Genomic DNA, 10,346 nt, shown 5'->3' on the forward strand with positions numbered 1-10,346 from the left:
AGCGTCTCTTTATGTCTGTCTCCATGTCGGTTGAGTGTGGTGTAAGTGCATATGAGAGCATGAGGGTGGGAATGGATGTTTGTGTCTGTGTGTGCCTGTATGTCTGTGTCTATATGTCAGGTTGGGTATCAGACGCCACCTCTCTGGGGACATCTCAGGCCCTCCAAGGTTTGGAGGCCTATCTCCCACCACCACCACTTCCCCTGCCAGTGGCGGACTCCCTCAGACATCGGTGCGTTGGTGGTTCTTTGTGTCTGGGGATGGGCGTCCGGGTACACACTGGCTCACTCCTTGGCGGCCGCTTGTCGGGGACTGGGGCTCGCTCGGGCCACTTCGGAGGTGGGGTGCCCCCGGCCTCTCGGCTGACTTCTTTTACTGAGGTTATATTTATCGGTGTTTCATTTCCTGATGTTCTTATGTGTCCTACGTGTTTCAGTCGCCAATTCTGAATTATAACTAACATTAAAAACATGTTTAAGGAGGAGAGAGAGCAAATAAATCTGTTTAACATCTGATCTTTGGGTTTTTGTTCAGTAATCAGCGTGACCTGTGTATAAACGCATAAAAGAGATAACGTTGGTGTTTCTGTCATGTAGTAACTGCTGGCTTTAACTGTACAAAGGTTGTTTGACACTATGAAACACATACAGACTTCATGATGTTCGGCTAATATTTTTATTGTGAATATTAATCATGCTGACCTCGCTCTGTACACCACGGAGCGAGGTCAGCAAACCTGTTCCGACAATTTGAGTTTGTATTCCCTCAGCTGCAGACTCGCTGCTGTTAAAATGTTTGAAAAGGAAGATTAGACATAAACAAACGTCAAACATAGACTCAGTCTGCCTTCACATTTGATATGAGGCCAGCACGTATAGTGGCTGTGTCCTGTTTTAAGATCATACGTGTAAAATTGTTGTCTGACCTCCGTCGATCCATTCGCTCAGAGTCCGTGGTTACCATGGTTACTGCATAAGCAGCTATAATGTTAACAGCTGGCACTGAGGAAACCTACCGGCAGCATGGGTGTTTATGTTTTTCATTGCAAAAGAACCGTCTGAATGGTTAACTGAAGTTAACTTGGATAAATTATAGTTAAGGAATATCACAGATAACGCCTACGTGAGCTGTGCGACTGTTCACCACTACACTGAAATCAGCAGGCTATTACTGAAATACACGTGCTATATCATAAACTATGATATAAATAGGGAGGTCCTATTAACATGTTTAGTTTTAAAGGACACCTTCCTGCCTTTAGTCTCCTTCATGAGCAGTATTAGTTTTCTTCTAACATCCAGAAGTCTGCACGATGTGTTTCATAGTTTGTAACAAGCCTTTGACAGTTAAACATAACATGACCGAAAAAGCAAAAAAAAAAACAAAAAAAAGAGAGAGAGAGAGAGAGTGTTGACATAAGAAGAGAAAATGCTCTCAATTATGGAGACAGGCAAATGGTTCATTTATGTTTGACGTGTGTTTATTCCTCCCTAAATATCGTCGGTGAAGTTTGCCATGCACGTCAGATTTTCCTGCGCATTTTTATACCTCTGCCAACAGAGAGAGAAAAAAAAATCACATTCTGACAGACAGCTGGTGCTTAGAATACAGTTGAATAACTATTAAAAAACAGATGATATAATATTTCTGTCCAGGTTGCAGACTTCATGATGAACATGCTGTTGCAAACCCTGCTCCTCTTGGTGGAAATGCACCTTCTCTTTCCGCTTTGTATAAAAACATTTTAAAAGTCAGTTTAATCTCAAAATTCACTGTTAAATCCAAAACACACCAGATAAAGAAAAGCGAATAGTTCAGTCTAACACATGTGCCAGTGAACCATTAAACATCTGTGAAACTATGCAGTTATGAAACGTAACTTTAACCTCAGCCAAACCGATTTGCTCAGTTGTAAATAAAACAGCGAAGTAAACGTGACCCGACAGACAGAACCTGAGTGAATGAAGTCCAGCGTTTAACCACTGAGAGCTAAAACTCAGCTGAGGTTTCAAAGCTGTGTGCCGGTGATTGGACATCAGCCGCTGATGAAGTGCTCTGTAAGGAAACGAGCTCCAGCAGCTCTGCGCTGGGGGAAAACACTATATTTACTTATCTTGTGCAGAAAAATGCGCTGACATTGCTTTATATCGAGCACCGGCTGCCAAGTTAAACTGTGACTATCACCAGGTAACGTAGGTGTGTTTCTTGAATTAGCAGCAGGTGTTAAACAGCTGACAGATGAGGAGGAGGATGCATGCAGGTAAACTGAGGGTCTGTTGAGCTGATCGCTGGTTTCGTGAGGAAAATGTCAGCTTGTTCTTTATGTTACAGAAGCACAGAGACACAAGACCAGGCGGAAAGAGACGATCGTTCGGTGAAAATGAGAATCTGCGAATGCAACATGTGGAACACGGAGAGTGGAATATGTAAACAAACCGGTTAACGTAACCCCCTGGGTGCACTCTGCATGCTGACTGTTAGCAGAGCTAGTGAAATCTCTGAAAACATCTGAGCACTTTTGCAAACATGTTCTATGTTGACAACCTGACCAGACATGCGGCGCGACATTCGCGGCTAAAACACTGTTAAAAGTGTAGCTGGTGACAGAAAAACGGGGTATTTTAAAACTACACCACCACCGTTGCTGCCTGTGATTTGATCTGCATTCTGGGATACCTGGCTGCCCCAAGTCTACACAAGCAATCGATTATCTAGGATCGACCTGTTTTGACTTACTTTGCACGGCAACCAATCAAATGTTAGAGAAGCTGCATGGGCAGCGTTAACCCCGCCCCCTGAGTTTGATGGGTGAGGCTGACAGATAAAATTATTTCAAGATGAGAGCCAGGCGCCAGGACTGCCAAAATGAAATAAATAAATATATCATTAAATAATTAATTAAATGTGTCAATAATTAATTAAATGTGTCAATAATTAATTAAAAGTGTCAATAATTAATTAAAATGTGAAATACATAAATAATTAATTAAATGTGTCAATAATTAATTGATTAAATGTGTCAATAATTAATTAATTACATGTGTCATAACTATTTATTTAATTAATTAATTCCAATTTTAATTAATTATTGCCATCAAAGTCAGGGGGCGGGGTTAATGCGGATCAAGTCAAAACCATTGCTTTGGTCTGGTGGGCGTTCATTTAGTGGGCTTTTCTGCCACGGCCTGCGTGGCAGACTATGATGAGGGGAAGGAGGACCCAAATGCCAACACGTTCTCACTCCCAACTCGTCAAATGTGTGACGCATGGTCAGGCTCCCTCTGCTTCAGGCACGTGCAGAGGGGGGGGGGGGGGGCTAGAGGGGCTTGAGCACCCGCCCCTTTCCTGATGGGTGCCCAAAGTGCCCTTTTGTTGAGGCAACTTTTTTTTTAAAAATTATTATTATTATTTTTTTTATGTGGGTGTGCGTGCGGAGTCCTGTCTGTGCCCCTCAACAATAATATTTAACTATTAATCACAGTTTTGCTAAATAAAAGGATCTGGCTCGCATCAGTCACATGATCACATTTAACCAATGGTCGCCCTTGGCGGCAGAACGCGCTGGTTACGAGCCGGGAACGAGCTCACAAAGAGCACGCGCATTTTTAGCGGTCCGGAGCTGTAGGAGAAACACAAGTGAACTCAGAGACGCAGACTGATGCGACAAAACCAGTAAGTAGGTGTACAGCGTACACTGTAGTGTGTAGCACCCAGGAGTATCAGCTTATTACGTACACGTTGGTAAGCTGTCTTGTTGCAACTGACAAACTGAAACAAACGAGCGTGCTGTGTGTGCAACAGCGCGACAAACCTTACCTGTCCTTTTATTAACTGTACAGGTAGTGCTGGTCACAGCTGCTGGCTACCTGGCTGTCATGGGTCTGTAGCTCTGTCACCGTTTTAGGGAACATATTTAGTTTTAAAGTAAGTTTCTGGGCTTTTCCTGCCTTTGTGGAGGGATTATATTTCACTAAAAAACGATCTAATATGCATGTCCACATAATTATGCATTATTATAATATTTTAAAAAACACACGCTGTATTTTAAAAAACATACATTAAGAAGCAGGTTATATTAGATTTATATTTTAAATAAGACAAAAGTTGGATTTTACAGCAGTAAAATGATTGTATCTCTACAGTTTAAACATGTAATAAGCTTTGCCCTGCACAGAGTGGATAGTGAAACACATGGAATCATCATAAATACATTATTTCATATTTATTACTTCCCCCTCCTCATTGCTTTATTATTGTAGCTCTAGTAATAAATATGTAAGGATTCTGGATCAGTGCGATGCCCATAGTATATACAGTATTCTGAAGAAGGTCTAACATGTCACTGTGTGTGCGTGCATGTGTGTGTTTTATTTAGATGGATTTTAAAAAAAAAATATTACTCATGATATAACATTGTGCAGACATGCCTGGTAAGGACATGAGGAGGAAACAGTAGGAGCTGTGTGAGGCTACTAAAGGCAGGGCTATAACATTTTTCTGTCATCATTTAGATTAAGTGCTGGAGTTGTTAGGTGTGGATTATTAGATTATAGTTTATTGCAATAGCAAGTTGTGCCTTGTTCTCACATAGACAGCAAGTGGAGAGTGATATATGAAATGATGGGATGGAAGGAAGAAGAGAAGCAAAGAGTGATTCACAGGCAGAGCCTAAATTATTTCTCACAGTTTTTTGTTGCCTTATGGTTCCAAGCGCTGTCACCAATCTTTGCATTTTGTTATTATCTCATGACACTTGTTTAATCAGCTACCACCTCTCCTATGGACTTTTTAATGTCTACAGTCTCAGACCAACACAGCCCTGCCCTCCAGCACTATCCACAGCAACCCCTCAACAGCAACATTGTACTGTGTGTAACCCCATGTTTGCCTACTGGCGTTGGTCAGAGGGCCCGGTGGCGCCTGTGTCCGGCAGCCTCGCCTCTGTCAGTGTGCCCCAGGGTGGCTGTGGCTACAATGTAGCTGCCATCACCAGTGTGTGAATGTGTGTGTGAATGTGTGAATGACTGAATGTAGTGTGAAGCGCTTTGGGGTCCTTAAGGACTAGAAAAGCACTATACAAATGCAGGCCATTTACCATGTACCCATCAGGTAAAACATCGGTGACATTTGCTTTGCCTTGTTGCCCATATTAGATTCTTGATGAATGTGTGTTGTTGTTATTCAGCCTGGTTCAATGTGTCCCTTTTTAACTTTGAGCACCCGTCCCTTTAAACCTCTCTGCACGGCCCTGCTCTGCTTCACTTATCGACGCGCGGGGTACATATGCTTAATAGTTTAACTAGATTTCATTTGTCAGTGTGGGACTGCTGAGTCACCTGAAGAACTCATTCATTCTCCACATGATGTTCATTTACAGAAATGTTTCACAGGAACTGATTCCTCCCAAAGGGTGAACTAGTGTGTTTCCATAGATTACCTCTGTATGAATGTACTTCTTAAATGAAGGCAAGTGTTTGTCCTTTACGTGATATCAAGGGCAGGCGGTCAACACTGGGGGACGACAAGAAGCAGACGTACTTCCAAGAGGGAGCTGCAGTGAGGACACAGCCAGGTTACTGAGGTCAGAGGTCAGAATCTGAAACAGCTCAGGTTTATATTTTAGGGGTTATAAAAAAATCAAAATGTATTTATAAAGAAACCTTTAAATAATAGTCATAATTATGATTATTATAAGAAATATCAAACATTTAAGTGGATTTTCTGTTACACATATTGTGTTAGCCCTGCGATAAACTGGCAGCCTGTCTTTGTCCTGTATCAGCTGGGATAGGCTTCATCCTCCCGCAACCCTGAATTGGATACATGAATTGTATTGAATTGTATTCCAATTATGTAATCTGATCATTTACAAACTCAAGGTATCTAATCAAAATGTAAGTAATAATTATAAAATGGGAAAGCAGAAATAAGTGTGACATGAATGTAAATGTGTGAGCTGACATAGAGGACAGCTACATGCAGTCTGAAAAACCTTTGTTGTCAAGTTTGCAGGTCTATCAGCACGAGACATTCTTACATAGAAGAGACTGTTAAAGTCTCTGACTCAGTGAAGCATTATTGGTCCCGTCTGTTTGGATAAATATAGTAAGCTGATGTTTGTCCATTTATTGACACATTTTCTTAAGTGCTTATCCAGTTCAGGATCACAGTGGAGCTGCAGCTGGATATGTTCAGTAAATAAACCTTACAAAAGTTAACAATAAACCTGCATCTCTGTTCGTTGTTGTCCACAGGATGAGAAAATCAAGCTGGAAGACTGTGGAACATGTTAATAAATGTTTGTGTTTATGCCTGTGTCTTTCACAGGAGGCGCTGGAAGGTTTCCCTAATAGTTCCTGGTGAATCAAAGCAGAAGCATAAAGGTTGCTGGACTGCATGATGGCCTTACCCCTGAGCTGTCATCCTGTTAAAGGAGGAACCAGTTAGAAGCTGTTTTCAAAGTAGCTGAGCAGATTTCATCTCAAGTAAGCGATTAACTGTTTGTTCGTCTGTTCTGCCACTTAAAGAGCATTTAAGGAAGTCTTTCGAGTGTCCAGTTGAATTAATTCTACTGGCTCTCATGGTCATTTGTTATTATAGACATATTTTTCATGTTCATCCAGCTATTTAGTAAATTCTATCTATTTAGTAATATCCGTCAGCTATAAAATGTAATATAAATATAAAAATATCTAAATATCTCCTGTCCTTTATGTTTTAATGATGTAAGTCTGTTATCGTGTTACATTAGCATTCCTCACATATCAATGAAATGCTGTACAGTACAATCCTACTGACACAGCAGAGGGATAACGACAGCTATTCAACATCGTTACACGACACATTCGAGCTGCATGACGCAGACAAAGTGACTAAATCATCTTTTTTGTGGTTTATTGTCTTCAAACCAGCAGACAAAGCCGATGGCAGAAGATGTCAGAGAAGAACTTCAGGCCGTGGACTGAAAAGGTATTTTTTTCTTGTTATCAAAGACATTTGGAGTGGCAGCTTCTACAAGTGGTTGTGCTGAAGTAAAGCTTACAGTCTAAGAAATCACAGTGTTGATATTCAGCACAAAGAGGAAAGCTCACTTGTTTGAATCAATTTACAATCATAGTTTTATAAATTCTGACTGTAAACAGCGTTTACAGCTTTGATATTGTTTGACACTCGATATCAGGTGATAGGGTTTAATTTAAAGGTTTCTGTGTCCCAATGAGCCATTTACACTGACCTGTGTCAGTTTAACTGTAACACATTCATTATTTAAATTCAACAAAGAAATAACTGAATGTAAAAATGGCAGCCCTCAGGCAGGTTTATAGAGATATATGCATGCATTATGAAATTTATGTATCCCAGATAATTGTTATTCATCTAGTCATGGCAGACCCACCTCTTCCTCCCCAGTTAACTGCAACCCAAAAGAACTAGTGGGGCTATTTGCACACTCACAGCCAGTGTGGGGTAAAAAGAGCCACCAAAAAGCTGTCAGCCACAGATGTGCTAGAAGAGTTAGAAACTCTACTTATGGAGAAACTTTCTAAGTCTAACAGAGGACAGGTACTCCTGCCCAAATAACATGATATAACCCCACATACAGCCCAGCCATAAAGTGAACCAAGTCATTTAGTTAAAGACAGCATGGGACCAAATGCATGTAACCAGCCTGCACCAACCTGGCATTTCTTCCTCCTGAATTAAATGAATGAATGGATGAAAGTTAAATGACTACAAACCAAAAGCCACTAGTTCCCACACTGGAGCTCCCTGACACTGTGTGCTAACCGTATTTAGCTTGTATCAACAGTTGTAACAGGCTAAGCCACCTGAGAAATTTCATTGAATGATTGTTCCTGTCTTAATGGTTTCAGCTCAGATGTTCTGCTTTTTCCTTTCAGTAGATCAAAGCAGCTCGTGCTCCTTCTGCTTCCAATTTAGAAGAAGAAGAAGAAGAAGAAGAAGAAGGTGAAGGCTTCAGCGAAGTGGCGTTCATGGTCTCAGTGAACAGTCACGGTCACACACTGCATGTGTTTTTAAAAGCAACATGTCTGTTCACCACAACAATGGAGATGTGTAATATTAGTGCAGCTACGGTTTGTTCTTGAACATCAGTTCTGTTTTCTACTTTGATCACTTAGACCAAAAAAGTGTTGTTTTCAGATTCTTTCTTTTACATCTATAAACCACCTGTTCATTTTTTTATTACGATTAGTTTCACATAAATGTTAGTGTTTCCTTTATGATCTTTTAATGCTTACACTACACTGTACACATCTACATTAGAGACATTTCTGTTCCCTGTTTCTGTTGACTCAGAGTTGTGAAATGTTCTTTTATTTGATGCACAATATGAAGCTCATAATTTTCTTACAAATAAAACTCTAATGACAAACATGAACAGCTGTGCTTATTTCTGAGACAAGAGTTTTTGAATGTGTTCATATTTAGACAGTGTGCATCTGTATGCTGAAACTGTGATGGTGAACCTGAGGTGATGGTCAACAGAAGGCAAATATATATCAATATAAAACAATATTGAAGTAATGTCTTTACCCTCTGCAGCGTGTGGACGCTGTGCACGCAATCACCTTATTCACTGTAGTAAACATGCACCGCTAGCTCACGTGACTGACTGTCTCCATGGTTACATCGTATATTATTAGCTATGCAAACAGCTTCCAAAGATGCCGCCATAGCTCTCTGCAGCTGTAACACTTTCACACTTTGCAAATCATTTCATGTTTTTGATAGTTATGAAGACAGAATATGTTTTTAAGGTCATGCTAGGCGGTTGCTATGGTGGTTGCTGTGGACTTGGGTGGATCGCGTCCGATTCCTGTTATTAGCTGTCCGCCGCAGGAAGGCTGCGTTCCATTTACAAGTAGTGACAGTCTGCCGCAACTCGAACTCAAACCCCGCTTTGTTCTGTAATTATAGGCCTTTTATAGCCGTTCATGACACGCACACACACACATAAAGCACTTTGCCTCACCATGAGAATGCAACTTTACCTAACCTAACCTTAAAGTATCTGATATAGGATAGAAAAATGAAGCAACCAGAGATTTAATGATGAAGACTCTGGGTTCTGTAGTTCACGTTTTACAGTCCTGAATGACTCTTTGCATATGATTTATTGAAGACGAGTTTAGAATGCACTTTACATTTAGACTGTTGCTGTTTAATTTTTTACATTGTTGTGGTGTTATGTCATGAATAAGGTTCACCTGCTGGGGGTTTGATGGATCAGCTGGACAATACAGTCAAAGACAGACTTCATTCATCATATGCAAGAATCCTAGTTGGATTTTTGTTGTCACTCATGTTTTTGAACCAAATATTGAAAACAATTCTGACAGACTGGATACCTGGTCAGGGTGTACATTACCTTGTACTCAAGCATCCCAGGACAGAGCCCTGCCCCACCATGAGCCTGGGTGGATACGTGGTTATAATATAAAAGGACCGATACTGAATATGAATATTTCATGAAAATTGAATTATAATACAAATTAGTAATAAGGGTTTCTCTGCACCCTTCTCTACCCCATACTCAAAGAGCTGCGGGCAGAGAGGGTGACAGGAGTGGATGGCACTGAAGAGAAGATGCTCGGTTTCTGGAGTCTCCTGCTCCTGTCAGTATTAGTAGGATGCATCTGCTGTGTCTTCTCGTGGATGCTCACCTACCTTGACTCGTTCCAGCCTGGTATGAATTTCCCAACACTGCGGACAGTGGCCCACATCAGAGACGTTTAATATTGATTACATATGTCTGAATTGCTAACCCTAACCCTAGCTCAACAGACCACAATGCCCTGGACTGTCAGTATTATTACATTCTGTGAACATAAGTACCTTTGATCACAGTTTATGTTGTAAAAGAGAAGGAATATTGAAAAAAAGATCAACATTGTGATATTATTTCTTCCAAACTGACCAGAAACATGCTTGTCAGACTCTCACAGCAAAGGATCAGACTCACTGTGCATGACGGCTCAGGCCAATGATGTCTGTTAGATTGTCAGTTGTTTAGTGCTTCTGTACAGTTAGGGTCACCGTCTCTATTTCAGAATAATTAATATGCTGAAAACACTAAAAGTTGATTGTCTTCCAATATTCTGACATAATTAAAAAACTTTGACTTTGCAAGTACATATTATTAGTCCTATGCCAGTATGAGTCTTCATAACTCCTGCTCCTGAACTTTAAAATTGACCTGATGAAAGATCATTTACAGTGGCACTCTGTCAGGATCATTCTGACTGTAAGATCACTGTATTAATCTGAATCCTTCTGAAATGTGCTGTGAATGAATGCTGATGCAACTCACTGTGGGAAAGCTG

General features: G+C 40.7%; 1 long non-coding RNA gene across 1 annotated transcript; it reads left to right on the plus strand.

Moving 5' to 3' along the window:
- The first annotated feature begins 5,871 nt into the window (after nucleotides 1-5,871).
- LOC146672831 (uncharacterized) lies at nucleotides 5,872-8,198 on the plus strand. Its single transcript, XR_014908524.1, has 4 exons — nucleotides 5,872-6,105; nucleotides 6,328-6,485; nucleotides 6,912-6,969; nucleotides 7,902-8,198. It is a non-coding gene; the product is annotated as an uncharacterized LOC146672831 (long non-coding RNA).
- Nucleotides 8,199-10,346: the final 2,148 nt, after the last annotated feature.

Source organism: Rhamphochromis longiceps, linkage group LG3 (genome assembly GCF_057381845.1).
Source record: "Rhamphochromis longiceps isolate RC_006_pf linkage group LG3, R_longiceps_female_GT1.1, whole genome shotgun sequence".
Lineage (NCBI taxonomy): Eukaryota > Metazoa > Chordata > Actinopteri > Cichliformes > Cichlidae > Rhamphochromis > Rhamphochromis longiceps.